Raw genomic sequence first — 19,846 nt, 5'->3', positions numbered from 1 at the left:
TACATATTGTTATAAGTTTATATCACAATTCAAGCCTAAGCTCATTATCCTTCCTTTCTCCGAAAATATGTGTCACAATAAGAGAGAACTGAGTACAACACGATAATTTAGGCAATAAGTCTAATCACAATAACAGGGCAATAAGCCACTATCAACAAAAGTCGACCTAATAGAAATTCATCCCGAATCACCACAGTATGAATACAACTACACCTCATATTTTAGTACGTAACGTAATGGCGACGAGCCCACAAAATCCGAAGTCATACCAACCTAGCTAATATCCAACCAAGACGCCATGTCCGAAGACCTAATCATGCTTTCTCCCGTCAATTCTACACAATACATTTGTTTCGCTAATCAAAGTCTAATTAAAGTAAGCCATAGCCTATCTCGAATGCAGAACAGGAGCCACGAACCACTCCACATGAGTCTTATATTTTCGAAGCACCTCATAGTGGTCAAAGTCTAACAATATGATGCTAAGTAAGCAATAAACCATGTATTTAAACAAGAACAACAATTTGGGGAAGAAGACCCACTTACTTCTACCTTTTTCAATTGGTGAGACCATCCATTAATGGTGAATTTATCATAACTTATATCTCTACAATCATTAACCTTCAATTCATGGTTTTCTAATCAATTTTACCCTTTAAAACAGATTTTTGGACAAAGCTTCCATTTTTATTAGAACCCTAAGTCTTAATTCACTTAGTATATGGTTCAAAGGACTCAATTCATGATTAGAGAGAGAGAGAGAGAGAGAGAGAGAGAGAGAGAGAGAGGAGTTAATCCAAGCCATTAGAGGATAAATAAGTGATAACTACCATAACCCATCAAGTTTAGAAGGTTTATAAATTTCTAGGGTTTCTATTACAATTCCACCATTAAAGACCCACAAAGGGGATGACAATCATGAAGGAGAAACGGAATGATAGAAAGGGATAGATGAAACTTACCTCTCAAGAGTTTCTTGCCCTAGCTTGGAATTTCACCCTAGGTGCTTGTTGGGAACTGTGTTAGTATTTTATAAATTAAGAATGGGAGACTAAGTGTTATAAAACCGGCTCTTCGTTTTTCGTCGACATTACGCCGGTCGTTTTCACCGCTGCAGCGGTACTCCGCTTAAGGTTTGGAGACGACAAGGTCAAGTGACTGCTATAGCAGACCAAGGGAATCCGCATCACCGCTATGGCGGTCCACCCACCGCTATAGCGGTACCGCCGCAGCGGTACTCCCACCGCCACAGCGGTCCCATTTGGGCAGTGAGCTTGACTTTTTATCCAGTTTTTTCCCCTATCACCCAACATTTCATCCGAGGCCTCAAAAACACAAACAAAACATGCACATATACATAAAGACGTCATACGAATCCACCCGTGGCCTCAGAATTCCCAACGGAGTTCTAATTCTCTACGTCACCCCCCGACGGACTCGATAAAATCAAACAACAACCACAAACAAGTCAAGTTTCAGCTCTTAGGCTTACACAATTGAGTTTCTATTAGCTCGTTCTACCTTTGGAAAGGTTGTATTTGGTGGGGTGATCCTACATTTCCCATAACGACCGGAAGGGTTGTTACACAAAATAAATTGGAGAAGCATGCATAGTGAATCAAGCTTTGAAATAAAAGAAAATTGAAGAGACTAAAGTGTCCTCTATATATATTTGGAAGATATAGCACTTGGATTTCTACCATAAGCTTTACTGGTAGCACAAAATGACACAAAATTAGAGATCTTTTATTATACTTTTATTCGATACAACGGAAAGTAAAGTACTAAACAAACGTCTTAATAGCTTTTCTAAGTGACATGACTTAAATATGCAAGGAGAATAAACCCCGTAATCTTAATCGTATCATTGAAAAGCAGCAACTCTTCATGCTTGTGCCCTTTGTTTGCCAAAAATCTTTTCTAAGCGATATGGCTTAAATATGCAAGGAGAAGAAACTTTATATCCTTAAGCATATCGTCCCGAATCAGCAATTCTTCTTTATGTTTGTGCCCTTCGGATGCCAGGAATCCTTTATTACGAATTGGATAATAGGAAAGACGAGGGAATTTGGATACAACTTTATTCTCATAAGTAAACTATAGATATATGAATCATGCCCAGCATTAGGCAGGAACATAGGGCAATGGAATCAAGAACAAATTATTTTTCCTTTCAAGAGCATTCCCCAATTTCTCAGTCATGTCCAAGTCATGAGGGTTCATTCCATTTGGAAGCTTCCAATCAAAATGGTATAGCAACAGTGCTATACTAAGCTCAACAGTAGCTATTGAAAATGATAATCCTGGACAAATTCTCCTTCCTGTGCCAAACGGTGTAAACTCGAAATGAACTCCACTAAAATCAAGGTGACTTTCATTAAATCTCTCAAGATCAAATGTTTCGGGATTTTGCCAATAATTTGGATCCCTTGAAATTGCCCAAAGTTCACAAGGGCCATTGTGCCTTTGGGTATAACATAGCCATTAATCTCACACTCTTCCCTAGATTCTCTTGGAGCTAATAATGGAGCTAAAGGATGAAACCTTACAGTCTCCTTAACTACCATTTTTAGGTATTTGAGTTTCTGAATGTCAGTTTGGTCAATTCCATTTTCCTTTCCTTTGAATATTTCTCTCGCTTCATCCTGTGCTTTCTTCATTATTTCAGGATTTTTTATTAGTTCTGAGAAAGCCCATTCCATTGTTGATCTTTGAAGTTGTAGTTCCTCCTGAAAACAAGTCCTGCATATCTAACTTAACTATTTATTGGCGTTAATTATTTTTCAAGAAAGAGGACAATATAAAATTAAGAAATATAAAGATCTTAAATTAATCGACAACACTTCATTAGAAAATTTAGGAACTATAAGGCTCAACCATCAAAAAAGTGGGTAAAAACTATATATGTAAGACAAAAGTTCAAATTCCAGCTGAGTCAAAAAACGCTAGCTGACGCTAGGTGATCCCTTTTGTCAAAGGCGTGAGCTGGTTGGATATAACAAGTATCTAGTGAAACAATTGAAGTGTATATAAGTTGGTCCTACACCACCGTCATGAACACTCACATATAAGAGAACTATAAGGCTCAACTTCTAGATCTCTTTTACTTCTTTTTTTTTTTCGGTTTTGGTTTCTTGTGAAAAAATTTTAGGCTTTAAACTACTTGAGTTAGCAAAAACAGGTCAAAAAATTACTAAGCAAAAGGAATTTAGCAAAAACAGGTCGAAAAATTACTAAGCAAAAGGAAATTGGTTAAAGAGAGAGAAGTGCTGCTACTTACAATAATTTTAGCTTTGATATTATCCCTTGTGATAGGAATTGAAAAATCTTGGCTCTTTTGAAGCCTTAGGAGAACATCAACTATATCTTCTTTAGTAGGTTCACTGTTCTGAAATTCATGTTCATTGATAATTTCTTCTAAAAGAACATCAACCTCGTCGTGCATTTTACGCAGTTTGTATTTTAATCCACTCATCAAATGAGTTATCTTCACTGATGGAAAAAGATCCGTGAGATCAAATACTCCAGCTGTACCTGACACTGTTCTCATTATTTCAATCAAAGACCCCAGATTTTTACAAGCCCTGCCTACACTTGCTTTGTATATAACCGAATTCATGTACAAATATAAAGTTTTGGTCATGTTGATTGGACTGCCCTCAAAAGCTGAATTTTTAATTGAGCTAACAAGATTGGTTATCTCATTGAGCATCTTGGGATAGAACGACTGGATATTTTTATGACTAAGGAGTTCCTGAATACAAATTTTACGCATTAGTCTCCAGAAATCGCCATAATTACAAAACCCCATGTCAGCATGGTCATAAAACATTTCTGTTCCAACCAAAATCATCGGTCGATTAGAGAAGTTGAGATCATGTTTTCTCATCACTTCTCTAACCATTGGAGGCGACGACATAACAATAGCTGAGCGTTCGCCGAGTTTCATGTGCATTAAAGGTCCATGTTTTGAGGCTAATTTAGCAAGAATATGATGTGGTAGTGACTCAGATGATTGCCAGTCAACAAGTTGGTGTAAATTTCCTATGAATGGGAGTTTCCATGGGCCTAGAGGCAATTTTTTGTTACTATTACTGTATACGGTAAAAGTCGAATTCATGCTTGACCGGTGAGACGGGGGAACAAGAAAAGAAAGAAAACAAGCATGAGCGCTCAGACCGGGGGTATTGCATCAGTAGTAGTTGATCAGAAGAAGTCGGAGAAAAACCGTAAGGTCCGATTTATCCGGGGCAAACTACTTATCACAGCCAGTCCAGTTTCTTCATGGCCGAGTTGATCGTGGCCTTTAGTCCGGTTTCTTCATGGCCGAGTTGATCGTGGCGTTAGTTCGGTAAATCAGTTATTCAATTACCACGTGTGAAGACCGTTTTACCACCTAATACTGCCAGTCGTACGAGTGTCAGACCGTACGACCCAACCTTATCCATATTAGGGCTTCCTTTATTATAAAAGGGCTTTATGATGTATGAAAGGCCCATAGAGAGAAACTATAAATAGGGGGCACTTCCCTACTTTTAAGGGTTAGCTTTTCAGATCTAAAATATTAGAATTTATATTGAAGCTCTCTCTCTCTCTCTCTCTCTCTCTCTCTCTCTCTCACTCTCTCTCTTTCTAATTTTGGTCCGGGTTGTAGTGTTGTTAACTTCATTCAACCATATTCGATATAGCACTGAAATATACGTATATATCTAGCTCAAATCCATAATATTAACATATTCATCCAAGTTATTAGCACATAGATTTATATATATATATATATATATATATATAAGTCATTATAAACGAATCCGCATATACATTCCTCATTAATCGAAATAGATTAAAGTATACACATATCCTATACCTCATTTACAAATTCAACTTATTACCTAATTTCGGGGTAAACAGTTTGGCATCCACCGTGGGTCTAGGATAATAGTGGTCTTTGATCTCGGTTTCCATCGCTCACCCGTTAAGATTTTTCAATGTTTTGTTCGTCTCTGTGAAAACGAACCAAATGGCGAGCAGTGGACAATCTGGTCACGTCAATAACAACAAGATTGTGGCCGAAAACGAGAACAGTGGGCTACGGGGATTACCAGCGGAACCCGTCGACCCAAATACCGTCGATTCGAGGGAGGGCCTCAACCGACAAAACACCGTGAACCAGGAAAATGCTGCCCAGCCGGCTACCAATCCCTTAAATACTCTCAATTCAGTTACTTTGTCCCAGGCACAAGGCCAGAAAGTGCCAAATACCCCGGATGATATTAACTTACGTCTTATCTTTGAAATGTTGCAGGAACAGAGAGCAGCTATTGCCAAACAAGGAGTCACAATAGCCAGTTGCAAAGCAAAAATGATGAAACGACTCCGGAGAAGACTAAGGTTGTTCTTTGAACCCAGAAGGGATGACACACGGATGGTCGAAAGCAATGGGTCCGAAGCTGGTTCGTCCACCGAAGTGCTGAGAATGCTCGAAACATTGGCGAAGCGGGTAGACTCAACCGAGAAGAGGGTGAAAACATATAACTCTCGGGTGGACCAGATCCCGGGGGCTCCTCCCATTCTGAAAGGACCATATTCGAAGAGGCACATTCAGAGGCCTTTTCCTCCGAGTACGGCTCCGAAGTTGATCCCGAAGAGGTTCAAAATACCGGATATCCAGAAATATGACGGTACAACGAATCCTCAGGAACACGTGACTTCATACACCTATGCCATAAAAGGCAACGATGTCGAAGAAGATGAAATTGAATCCGTATTGTTGAAAAAGTTCGGGGAAACTCTGTCAAAAGGGGTATTGACTTGGTATGACCATCTGCCCGAGCATTCAATCACTTCTTTCGAAATGCTCGAGGATGCGTTTATAAAAGCTCATGCCGGTGCCAACGTAAGGTGGATATTTTCCGGATAGCCCAAAGGGATGATAAGTTATTGCGTAAATTTGTCAACCATTTCCAAAGGGAACGGATGGAACTCCCTCCGGTTCCGGAGGAATGGGCTGCACAAGCTTTTACCAAAGGACTCAATCCTCGGAGTTCGACGGCCTCATTCAAACTAAAGAAAAATTTGCTGGAATACGAGGCTGTGACTTGGGCAGACGTCCACAACAGATACGAATCAAAGATTCGGGTAGAGGATGACCAGCTCAAACTTCCCCCGGGTCGCATAAACATGAACAAAAGCTCTGAGAGATCGAGGAAGAATTACGATCCGGAGTCAAGGCCATCGAGGGAAAGATATCGGCCATACTCTCATTCAGAGAAGCCAAGCTTTGAGTCGGAAAAATCGAGGATTGGTCCCGGTCAATTCTCCAGCCGGGGAGATAGACGAACTGAGCGACCATCGAATAGCCGAGGGTTGTCATTTAGGAGTGATGCCGGAAGCTCGGCTACCAACAGAGACCCGCCAAGGATATCGGAATACAACTTTAGTGTCAATACCTCGGATCTCGTCTCGGCCATAGGTCGCATCGCAGAAGCAAGGTGGCCGAGACCATTGAGGTCAGATCCCGGTCAGCGGGACCCGAACATGATATGTGAATACCATGGAACCCATGGTCACAGAACTGAAGACTGTCGCCAATTAAGAGAAGAGGTGGCCCGTTTTTCGAAAAAATGGTCACCTTCGTGAATTCCTGAGTGAGCGGGCTAAGGGCCACTACAAGGAAAGGGAATCAAACAAACGGGTAGAACCTCAGCATATAATCAACATGATAATCGGGGGTACAGATGCTCCTAGAGGGCCGGTGATGAAACGGACAAAGGTTTCCATTATTCGTGAGAAGCGCAGCCGGGATTACGTACCCGAGGGTTCCATCACCTTCAGCAACGAGGATGCGAAAGGCATCATTCAACCACACAATGATGCGTTGGTAATTTCTATTCTTATTTTTAAATCACAAGTTAAACGTATTTTGATTGACCCAGGTAGCTCGGCCAACATCATCCGGTGGAGAGTGGTTGAACAGCTAAGGCTACTCGACCAGATCGTACCGGTAGCTCGGATGCTCAGCGGATTCAATATGGTGAGTGAAACCACGAAGGGTGAGATTTTTTTGCCGGTCAACATTGATAGCACTATTCAGCAAACGGTGTTCTATGTAATTGAAGGGGATATGAAGTATAATGCATTGCTGGGTAGACCATGGATACATAGCATGAGAGCCGTGCCATCGACATTACATCAGCTGCTAAAATTCCCGACCCCTGAGGGGGTAAAAACCATCCGGGGAGAACAACCCGCCGCAAGAGAAATGTTCGCAGTTGAGGAAGCGTCACCTATTCCCATAAAGGGGGATCAAAAAGAAGAAGAGTCAACCGGGGGAAAGGACTCCAAATAGCAACTACGGTGCACGGGTTAGACAACGGAGCAGAAGGGGTTGGACCCGGGGCATGAAGAGGATGATTTCAGTATACCCAGATCATTCGCCTTGCCGGATGACTCGGATGCGACAAAATCTACAGTAGAGGAGTTAGAGCAAGTCACCTTGTTTGATCATTTACCAGATAGAAAGATATACCTGGGCACGGGGTTAACCTCGGAGCTCAGGAACAAGTTAATTAAATTTCTTCAAGCTAATGCCGATTATTTCGCATGGTCCCACATAGATATGACAGGTGTGACGCCTGAAGTAACAACTCACAAGCTCAGCCTCGACGGGAGATTTCCCCCGGTGAAACAGAAGCGGAGGCCTATGGCAGAACCGAAGCACGCCTTCGTAAAGGATGAGGTAATAAAGCTTTTGAAAATAGGCTCTATTCGGGAGGTAAAATATCCGGATTGGCTGGTTAACGTAGTGGTGGTACCGAAAAAGGTAATAAATTTCGAATGTGCGTTGATTATAAGGACTTAAACAAAGCATGCCCGAAGGATTCATTTTCGATGCCTCACATCGATAGAATGATCGATGCGACGGCCGGGCATGAGATGTTAAGTTTTCTCGATGCTTACTCCGGTATAACCAAATCGGATGCACCGGAGGATCAAGAGAAAATATCCTTTATTACCCGGTATGGGACTTATGCTACAATGTCATGCCTTTCGGATTAAAAATGCCGGTGCAACTTACCAACGCCTAGTTAATGGAATGTTCGAAGAACGGATAGGAAAACAATGGAAGTTTATATTGATGACATGGTTGTCAAGTCCCGGGAACGAGAGGACCATTTAAAACATTTACAGGAAACCTTCGACGTGCTCCGAAAATATAACATGAAGCTTAACCCGAAGAAATGTGCTTTTGGTGTCCGGTCGGGCAAGTTCCTGGGTTTCATGGTGTCTAACGGGGGAATTGAGATTAACCCGGACAAGATCAAAGCGATCGAGGATATCGAGGTAGTAAATAACGTCAAAGGAGTGCAGAGGCTTACCGGAAGGATAGCGGCACTGAGTCGGTTCATATCAAGATCTTCGGATAAGAGTCACCGTTTCTTCTCCTTATTAAAGAAGAAGAATGACTTCACTTGGACACCGGAATGCCAAAAAACCTTACAAGAATTAAAAGAGTACTTATCTAACCCGCCTCTATTGCACACACCGAAAACGGACGAGCGACTTTTTTTTCTACCTTGCCGTATCCGAGGTAGCGGTAAGTGGTGTTTTGGAGAGAAGAATCAGGTACGCAATTCCCCATATATTATGTGAGTAGAACTTTGGGGGATGCGGAGACCCATTATCCCCATCTTGAAAAGTTGGCATTGGCACTGGTAAGTGCTTCTAGAAAGCTCAAGCCTTACTTTCAATGCCACCCGATATGTGTAGTGACTACTTATTCTCTAAAGAGCATCATGCATAAACCGAAATTATCGGGTAGACTAACTAAATGGGCGGTAGAAATTAGCGGATATGATATCGAATACAAGCCTCGGACGGCCATCAAATCCCAGATCTTAGCCGACTTTGTGGCCGACTTCACCCCGGCCATGGTTCCCGAGGTTGAGAAAGAACTTCTGCTAACCTCGGGGAAAGCCTCGGGTATTTGATCGCTACACACGGACAGGGCCTCGAACCTTAAGGGTTGCGGGCTAGGAATCATTCTTAGAACTCCCGCCGGAGATACGGTTCGGCAATCCACTAGAACTGTTAAATTGACTAACAATGAAGCCGAGTATGAGGCTATGATTGCAGGATTGGAATTAGCTCGGAGTATGAGGGCCGAAATAATTGAAGCAAAATGCGACTCTCTCTTGGTCGTTAACCAGGTGAATGGCGTCTTCGAGGTCAAAGACGAACGGATGCAAAGGTATCTAGAAAAAATCCAAGTGATACTTCACTGGTTATGCAGCACGTACCGAGGGAGCGAAAGCCGTGACATTGGCTAATTTGGGATCTTCGGTCGAAGGGGAAGAAATCAACCAGGAACGTGGTGCACTTGATGAACTCGGCAATAGAAAACGAGGCGTCGTCGAAATAAACACAATGGGTTTAACTTGGGATTGGGGCAACAAATACATCGACTACTTGCAAGATGGAAAGCTCCCGAGTGACCCAAAGGAATCACGGTCACTGAGGACAAAAGTAGCGCGGTTCTGCTTGGTAGATGGCCAATTATATCGACGATCTTTCTTCGGTCCCTTGGCCAAGTGTTTAGGTCCCGGAGAAACCGAGTACGTGATAAGAGAAGTACACGAGGGGACTTGCGGCAATCACTCCGGTGCTGAAGCCTTAGTCCAAAAAATCATCAGAGCCGGTAACTACTGGAACCGGATGGAGGAAGATTCGAAGAATTTTGTCCGAAAGTGCGACGGGTGTCAAAGACATGCCCCGATGATTCATCAGCCTGGGGAGTTGCTGCACTCGGTGATATCACCCTGGCCCTTCATGAAGTGGGGGATGGACATTGTTGGTCCGTTGCCATGGGCACCAGGTAAGGCCCGTTTTATTTTGTTTATGACTGACTATTTCTCCAAATGGGTTGAAGCGCAGGCCTTCGAAAAGATTAGAGAAAAGAAAGTTATTGACTTCATATGGGACCATATTATTTGTTGGTTCGGCATTCCTGCCGAGATAACTTGTGACAACGGTCCTCAATTCATTGGTGGCAAAGTCAATAATTTCCTCGAAGGATTGAAGATCAAGAAAATTGTATCTACTCCGTATCACCCGTGTGCGAACGGACAGGCGGAATCTACGAATAAAACAATAATTCAGAATCTGAGGAAAAGACTTGAAACATCAAAGCATCACTGGAGGAAAATACTACCGGAGGTACTGTGGGCCTACAGAACCACATCGAAATCAAGCACGAGAGAAACACCCTTCTCGTTGGTCTACGGGGCCGAAGCCCTCATTTCCGTAGAAGTCGGTGAATCGAGTCTCCGATTCAGTTACACCACCGAGGGATCAAACGAGGAGGCCATGGCCGTAAGACTCGATCTCACGGATGAACTTCGCGAAAACGCGTTGGTCCGTATTGCAGCCCAGAAACAGAGGATGGAAAGGTACTATAACCGGAGGGCCAATTTTTGACATTTTCAAATTGGGGACTTGGTACTTCGAAAAGTTACCTTGAACACCAAGAATCCCAACGAGGGAAAACTGGGCCCGAACTGGGAAGGGTCGTACAAGATAACCGAGATAACGAGCAAAGGGTCATATCAGCTGGAATCCATAGACGGGCAACGGTTGCGCAATAACTGGAATGTGGCTCATTTGAAGAGATACTACTGCTAAGGTATGGACATTTTTTGTTTATTTACTAACCTTTTCTTTTTGCAGGAAGCCGAGTACCGGATATAGTTAGGTGCTAGGTCTGAAAACACGTGTTGCACTCTTTTTCTTAGTACGGTTTTGTCCCAAAATGGGTTTTCCGATAAGGTTTTTAATGAGGCAACAAGTACAACGTGTTACTAGAATGAGTCGAGGATAAATACCCAGAAACTTGGGGCCACACCCTACGAGTGGGGACTTGATAGTGCTTACCCGACTTTGCAGCTCGAATAAGCACTAGGGGGCTACTATACCCACATCGAGGTTTACCCCGGTTAGTTGGAAACGGAGGAGCTCAACAAAGAACACCGTTGGGTCCTCGTAAACCGGACCTTCGGTATTAGGTTTCGATGTAAGGACCAAACGATCAAGAACGAATCGTGTCCACTTAATATTTGCTACGGCAAAACCAAAATCGAACCTTCTGTATTAGGTTTTGATGTAAGGATCAAACGATCAGAACGAATCGTGTCCCCTTAGAATTTGCTACGACAAGAAACAGAAGGAAACGGATAAAGCCCTCATATCATGTACAAATACTTAAAGATTATTGAAAAATCGAATTATTACATTTCGGATATGTCTTCTTGTTAAAGCAAACTACCCTAAAAATCAGGCATCATTTTATCCGTATACCCTACTCCGGCACTGGCGGTTGAAATTCGACAAAGGCAACAAGGTCACATTGAGCGAGCCAAAATCTTAACACCCCGAATGGGAGGCTACATCAAAAATTGGTAAGGCAGGGATTCAGGTGTCCGAACCTAATCTAAGATAAGTGAATAGCCAAAAAATATCGGCCTTAAAAATGCCTAACGTGATTCGGAGACGTCTGAATTCACAAAGCATAAATAAGTCCCGCGGGCAAACCACTCGATCCAGTTCTCGGACAAAACGTACCGGATGAAGTGAAAAGCCAATGTATAAGGCACAGTCCGAAAAAGTGACTCCGAAGTCTCTGCTTGTCCTCGTAACGGACCGGCAGTTCGGACAAAAGTCATAACAAACATTCAAGCAAAAGAATAATCAACAAGAAAGATGCGTTTTTCATATATGTAAATTTTTTACACTTGAAATTCTACAAAGTTGAAAAAACAAAAAGGCAAAAAAGAAAAACGAAGGCTAAATACAGGCCCTGGCCTATCCGGTATGGCTGGAACCAGAATGTTCGGACACTGTCTGCTTAGAGTCTTCTGAGTCTGTATCAAGGGCTCTTCTGGCTTCTTCCTCGGTCCTTCTAGCCTCGAGTATAAGGGCCGGGAGATCAGTAAAGCCACGCTCGGCTTCCTCGAGGGTGATCCTCCGAGACTTCCACCGTTCATGCTCTACCGCAATCGTGGAGTAAGCCTCGGCAGCTTCCACACTCCTCGGCTTAAGCACGCAAATCGGCCTCGGCCGGGCCGGCTTCGCCACTAACTCAGCCCTCTCTTCATTGAGGATTCTCTGAAATTGAGTGGCCGACTCAAGCTCGGCTTTAAGAAGATCGTTGGCCTCGGCCGTCTCTTCAAGTGTGGTTTTCAGCTTGTCACATATTCGGGCTCGGTCCTCGGCTTTTTGCTCGAATACTCTCATTCTCTCCTTATACTTGGCGCTCTCGGATTCAAGCCGTTGATGCCTCTCGGCCATGTTCACGGCATCAGACTTAACCGAGTCAATCTCCCCTCGGAGTTGAGAGATAATGGTTTCGAGCTCGCTAAGCTTGGAAGAAAAACGAGCGTTCTCTTGGCTGAGATAGACTTTCTCCACTTCCAGAAGCCGGTTCCTCTCGACCATCCCGGCCAACTCATCCTTTAATCGAAGGTTTTCAGCCTTTGTTACAGCAAGCTCTGGCTGAAGGTTGGTGAGGCAAGCAGCGCTCGCTCATCATCCTCACCCGCAAAAGGTGCGGAACTTCTCCGTTTCCGACCCCGGGCATCCAGTGGCTCTCTAAGGTCGTCTACCTTTTCGCACTGGCGAGCATGGATGAAGGCTTCATTAACAAGCACCACACTCCGTAAAAAGAAACGGAGAAGTTAAACGAGAAACCAAAATTCACATCGAATTACAAGGATAGGTCGATAAGCTTACCCGGTGCCCGCGTGCACGCCTTCGTTAATTAGGCTCGCGAAGGACTCCGCCATCTTCCTCTTGTCCGAGTCCGAGACGAGGGCCTCAAACAGCTTGCTACTCCCACCGAGACTAGACAGAAAGCTCGGTCCTTAGGAACGGTAACCATTGTACCGATCGGGCTCCTCCCAGGTTCCACACTTGGAGCGGGGAAGGTGCGCACTAGGCTCTCCTTGCACCGATTTCGGTGGACCGACTAGCGCCCTCGTGGCTCGGGGATGGGAAGATGTCCGAAACCCGCGCCTTCCGGTTGCAGGAGGTGTCTCCAAAAATATATCATCGAGTTTGTCCGACCTCGGAGCAATAGGAGAGGCCGGAACAGCACCAGCAGCCTCGGTAGGGGCAGGTGCTTCGAATGTGGTAGTTGGGTCCCTGGCGGGCAGTGAGCCAATATCCGTTGGAGCCTCAGTATCAGGTGTCCGCTCAGCTCTTGGTCTGGCCTCAACAGTCGAGTCAGGCCCGGATCTCCTCGACCTTTGCAGGGGAATCTCTTCAGAAGAGGCATCACCTGAAATATCAATGAATTCAATGGACCTTAGAAGTGTCGGATAAAGGATTTCTTCCCCACCTGTTAGCAGAGCCGGAGCGGAAGGTCTCTCCTCGGCTGAAGGAGGCGGAACGGTGGCTTCTTCCTCCGGAACAGACTCGATGGATGGGGCCACGCCGACCCGTCGGATAATCAAATCGGGTTCTTCTTCATCTCTGAGAGTCCGGACAACGCTCCTAGCCCTTTTCCTCGGTTTCTGCCCTTTGTCCGAGGGCTTCCTTCGTCTTTTGTTGGCAGCAGCGATGATGCGGGATGACCCGGCTGAATCAAACTCTGATGCCGGCACAGCCTGCTCGGCTGCGCCCCCCGATGCAGGATCCACCGAGCCCTTGGGTAAACCTAAATATCGAAGAGGTTATAGAAAGAAGAAAAAGCAGAAGATACGTTATCTTCTAATTCAAATATAGTATTACCATGATTTTGGGCAACCCATCGGCCATGCGACAGGATTCCCCATGTCAGTTCTTCATGGGTGTGTTGGTCGAGAAGCGCTTACCCACTCGTTCATGTGTGGAACGACCGGAGGTATCCATGCCACGGCTGATAAAAAGAAAAGGGGGAGTGTAAATACAAAGGGTTTGATGAAACAATCCAAGAATAAATTAATGAAGGAGAACTGAGGAACTTACGGTTATCGTTCCATTTTTTCGGGAAGGGCATACACTCAACCGGAATAATGTCCGCGGTCCTTACCCGGACGAAGCTCTCTAACCAACCCCGATCTCTGTCTTCATTCATTTTTGAAAAGATCGGGTTCCGGCCTCGCTTGACGAGCTTTATTACACCCCCCAGAATCGCCTTGGGGAATATAAGCGGATCAAATGGGTCATCGTGAATTCCTTTTTGGCATTGTTGGCCAACGAGCGGGGAGCGAGCTACGGTCCTCAGTTATCGGACCGATTTGGGCAAGGGTTACGTTATAAGTCCGGCACATCTCCAATATAACCGGATCAATTGGGGGTTCGAGCTTGAGCGTGAAGGGATAGGTGTAAACGTACAAGAAGCTTTCCCTACGGTCGGTAATTGAATGGTCAGGACCGGGGGCAAACACTTGCACCGGACAGTTATCCCATCCACAATCAGCTCGGACCTGATCAAGTTTATCCTCGGTAATGGACGAGGGATATCGCCTTACATCGTACCCTCTGTCCGCAACCAAGGAAGGCTTCTCGGCTTCGAATTCTTTGTTGTAGTTGGGCTTGGACGGTACTATGTCTAAAGCAGTAGGCTCGGCTACGTTTTTTCCCTTCGGTTGAGAAACCGGCTCGGCTCCTTGAGAAGAAACCGAGGGAACGTCCTGGGAAGTGGTTTCGGTGTTGGCAGACATTCGGAATAGATGGAAAAGAAGATTGAAAATTTGGTAAGAAGTTCCAAGTTAAGAAAAGAGAAGCAGCAATTGAAAGGAGAATTGAAAATTACAAAGTGAGAAGGAACGAAGCAGCGCTTTCGATCAAAGATCAGCAGTTGAGGAGTTAACAAGGTTCTTGCAAACAAATGTAAACAACGAATGAGAACGACTGAATCAATGAGAACTGAGAGATACAGGTGATTTTAAGTGAAGATGAAGATGAATTGAAGGTGAGAGGAGAGGTAAAATGAAGTAAAAGTGATGAATTGAAGGGGAAAGCGCCTTATATAGGCATGGGATGCGATACGATTCTGAGATCCCAACCAGCGAGGGATGCCATGTGTCCCATAATTAATGAGACGTTATTTGAAAAGACGTGCGTAACGGCGGTTACAGAAATTGGCCGTTCGGGGTGTGACACTTGGCTGATGGCAGAAAGACGTGACGTAATTGTTCCCGCCAAAATGAAAAGATAAGAACGAGCCTATGGAACCACCGGTTTCGTGACTCATCCACTTCCCGTTACTCCGGCAAAGCTTCAGTCCGGAAAGTGTGGGGACTATCTGTATACGGTAAAAGTCAGATTCATGCTTGACCGATGAGACGGGGGAACAAGAAAAGAAAGAAAACAAGTATAAGCGCTCAGACCGGGGGTATTGCATCAGTAGTAGTTGATCAGAAGAAGTCGAAGGAAAACCGTAGGGTCCGATTTATCCGGGGCAAACTACTTATCACAGCCAGTCCGGTTTCTTCATGGCCGTTAGTCCGGTTTCTTCATGGCCGAGTTGATCGTGGCCGTTAGTTCGGTCAATCAGTTATTCAATTGCCACGTGTGAAGACCGTTTTGCCACCTTTCCGATTAAATCCCGTGACGGTGTCGACCGTACCCCAACCTTATCCATATTGGGCTTCCTTTATTCTAAAAGGGCTTTATGATGTATGAAAGTCCCATAGAGAAACTATAAATAGGGAGCACTTCCCTACTTTTAAGGGTTAGATTTTTCGCATCTAAAACATTGTATTATAATTTATATTCTCTCTCTCTCTCTCTCTCTCTCTCTCTCTCTCTCTCTCTCTCTCTCTCACTCTCTCTTTCTAATTTTGGTCCGGGTTGTAGTGTTGTTAACTTCATTCAACCATATTCGATATAGCACTGAAATATACGTCTATATCTAGCTCAAATCCTAATATTAACATATTCATCCAAGTTATTAGCACATAGATATATATATATATATATATATATATATATATATATATATATAAGTCATTATAAACGAATCCGCATATACATTTCTCATTAATTGAAATAGATTAAAGTATCCACATATCCTATACCTCATTTACAAATTCAACTTATTACCTAATTTCGAGATAAACAATTACACTCTTTGTACCACTTAGTGACAAGTAAGGACAAAAGAAGAAATAGAGCACCAAGAAGAAAAGATAGCTCCATTTCCACTGTGTATTGAAAGAATCTTAGCTGAACTTGGGTGTGTTTATGGGATATGATTTGTCAACTATTTATGCAAGTGTAATCTATCGTGATTGAATGGAACTCTTGAAGGATCTTCAAATAAATAATTCTGTATGAATATTTTTTCTAATTTGATACTGTAGAAGCCCGTCACATAGGACATTATATTGCACCTGGTATGTGGCCAACTTGGTACTTGTTGGTCAAGTTCATTGTTAGATTTGAAATATACTAGAATTCAGCAGGCTGCTTAAGTGTCCAATCAAAGCAAACAATATGCTTATTATTAGTTTGGCGATTCAATAATTGTAAATATTTATAGTCAGGGGCGGAGCCAGGTAAAGGCAAGGGGGTTCATCCAAACCTTCTTTCAGCAGAAAATTAAACGGTATATATATAAGGTTAAAATTACTTTTTATGTATATATAGTATATATTAAATTCTTTCGGCTACATCGTGTGTTTACTTCTTCATCTTTTGAATCGTCTTAGTAAGGCTCCTCCACTATTTACTGTGTATTCAAAAACTTATTTGAGAAGTATTTTAAGTGAAATAGTGATTTTCAGTGGCAGAACTTTAACTTATTTTCCTGGTGATATTCATTTTTAAACACAAGTTTAAAATATTCATTTCAACTTCAACTTCAAAAACAACTTTTCTGACTAATTTTAAAACTCCAATCAAATATTTTCTGACCGGCAACAGCCTACAATATTTATGTCCGAAACAAGTTAGTCCTCAAATGATTTGACAGGTTTAATGTCAACAAAATACTACAATAGTAATTGGAGATAGTGATTTGACTAGTTATGACTCAACAAAATACTATTGGAGAAATGATCATTGGAAGACTAGATATTAATAGGACAAATGTAATGTTCTGGCTTATGTTTACATCTCCTAAATAAAGGTGCTCGACTGAGGAAAGAAAAAAAAAAAGGTTTCTAGAATTTGTGTTTTTTAAACGTACCATAATTTATTTTATTATAAAATCTCAAGCATTAAATTGCGAAACAATGACTCTTTCCTTCATTTCTTTTGAAACAGACTATACCTTTATTTATAAATATTTTTAAAAGATATTATTAAGGTAAAATGAGAAATTAAATTAATTATTTTTAAATATAATAATATATCATTTTATTTTTGACAGGCTAAAAGTGTGTTGCATGAAATTGGAAAGGACATGGGCATGTTTAGACAATAGATGTTAAAACTTCTACCGAGCCTCGAGTTTTCCCGCATGTTGAGCTTTACGGGCGAACTTGGTTAGTCTAACAAGCAAATTGATTCGTCATACTCTTTTTATAATTTTGGGGACAAAAAGCAATTCTTCTAAAAAAATTTAAAAAAATTTGCGAGGTAGATTTTGAATTCGCAAGTAAGATTTTGCCTTGTGAATCCAAATATCTGCCTTGTGATTTTTTTGAACTTGTGGATTGAACTCACAATAAGTAGGCGAATGTTTGTAAAATTTGAAGACCATCAATTTGAAGGACAAAAATTAAAGACCACCCAAAATGAAGGGCAATCCGCGTAAAAAAAAAAATGAACTTGGTTAGTCTAACAAGCAAATTAATTCGTCATACTCTTTTTATAATTTTGGGGACAAAAAACATACGTGTTTACACCAAAATCTATAAAAATAATATACGGTCAAATCTCATTATACAGGTCATTCCTTATAACAACATTTCACTATAATAGTCTAATTTTCTCCACAATTAAATTTTTCATATTATATTTTACTTCTTTATAATAACATTTTACTTATAACAGCAGTGATATTCATTTTAGTATACATTCTTTGTAAAATTATTTCTCTATATAGTCATACTCAAATATTGTGTAACATATTTTGTAAGAAATACATTAAGTATAAAAGTAAATATTAAAATATTAATAGTAATCATCATGAATGTCATGCACATTGTAAATTTCAAATATAAATATCTAAAAAGGAAAAACATTGTATTTAAATGGTGCCCATCAGTTATGGTCATAACTTCACCAGAAAAGGCTACTAGTGTTTGCCTTTTTACATCATACTCTTTTTATAATTTTGGATATTTAAATTGGTTAACAAATACATTTCTTCTTCTTGGTACACAAAATCATTAAACTACACATGAGATGACATTAAATTGATTACAAAATCATTCAATTCTTTTTTTTTTCTTGTAAGTGATCATTCATTCTTTTGAATACTCTTTTGCTGAAAGTTTAGACAAAAATCTTCGCTAATTCAAGCGTTATATTGTCACTAGGAGACTGAAATTTACAAAACAATCTATAATTGTAGAATTCTTACGTCAAACTTGAAATTTTTAAATATTCAATTAATTTTAAATGCATATGTTCCTTTTAATTCTTTGTCGTTACGGTACAATTAATTATGTATCTATTAGTAATATATTAACCTTTTCAAATTTTAACTAATGAAATATGAAAATTAATTGAGATTTTATGTTTTGCTTTCGTTTATAACATTAAAAAAAAAAAAAAAAAAAAAAAAAAAAAATATTTTTTTTACATACTTTTTATTTATTATAGTTAAATGAGATCTAAACGTCAATGCTAACATACATATATAAAAACACCTTACTATAGCAACAACGAATTTTTCAGACAAAATGTTGCTAATGTAACGAGGTCTGATTGTAGTTAACTGATAAATTGAAGTGATCCCAATAGTTATTAATTAACTATAATAAAACAATGGAAGTATACGTATAAACATAAATGTCATGCCTTCATTAACATTTCATTTTTAACCACGGACAACAATTTCATTGTCATAGCAAGATTATCATATTGGTTTGACAGATGCAAGCGTGAAGTAAAATATTTACGGAACACGGGTCAAGGCATAAGCTCTAAAACGCAGAATATTAGAATGGTATTTAATTTTTAATATTTTATATATTAATAAAATAAACACATAAATTACCAAAAAGTAAAATTGCAAAAAGAATTTACAAAATTTTTAGAAAATATCATGAAATATTACACGAACATTACAAAGAATATGTCTTCATACTTGAAAAGGTGATAGAAGAAAAATGCATTATACCTAATGTAACATATTTTTCTATGAAGAACATAGCCATCTATTCCTTCATTAAGGACATAATATGTCCAAAAAAGAAAATAGCATCATCACACTTCAACTTGAGAACATATTTTCTCAAGAAATTCATCTTGAATCAAAGCAACAGAAAATTTAGCTGAGTTATGAGTAATAAAACTAAAATTTCTAGAAGTATGTACAAAATCTACATGATCAAGAGCCAAAAACATATTCCAAATGCTTACGCAAGCAACATCCACATTCCACAAGCCTTCTTTTACTTTCCTAGAAAAGATACATCCAGGCCATAACACATTTTGCACCAGAAAATATCACCATTTTCCTCCATCCATGGCAACCTCCCCCCACCCTTTTTTTTTTTTAACTGTTTTTCTAATTGCAAATACTTCAGCAATCATGACTTTGACAACAAACTGCATTGCGAACCCATGGGCATGAAGCAAGGTACCATTGTTGTCCATATCAATCATCCCGATGATTGCCTTCTTTGTTTTTAGCATGAAAACTTGCATCAACCAAAAAACAACATATCCCATCTTCGAGTGAAGTTTTCATATTCAT

At 41.1% G+C, this 19,846-nt stretch overlaps 1 pseudogene; it reads right to left on the bottom strand.

Moving 5' to 3' along the window:
- Positions 1 to 2,019: 2,019 nt before the first annotated feature.
- Positions 2,020 to 4,120, bottom strand: LOC132062775 (premnaspirodiene oxygenase-like; annotated as a pseudogene).
- Between the last annotated feature and the right edge of the window lie 15,726 nt (positions 4,121 to 19,846).

The sequence above is a fragment of the Lycium ferocissimum genome, chromosome 1 (assembly GCF_029784015.1).
Source record: "Lycium ferocissimum isolate CSIRO_LF1 chromosome 1, AGI_CSIRO_Lferr_CH_V1, whole genome shotgun sequence".
In the NCBI taxonomy this organism is placed as follows: Eukaryota; Viridiplantae; Streptophyta; class Magnoliopsida; order Solanales; family Solanaceae; genus Lycium; species Lycium ferocissimum.
This window is presented reverse-complemented; position numbering and strand designations above follow the sequence as displayed.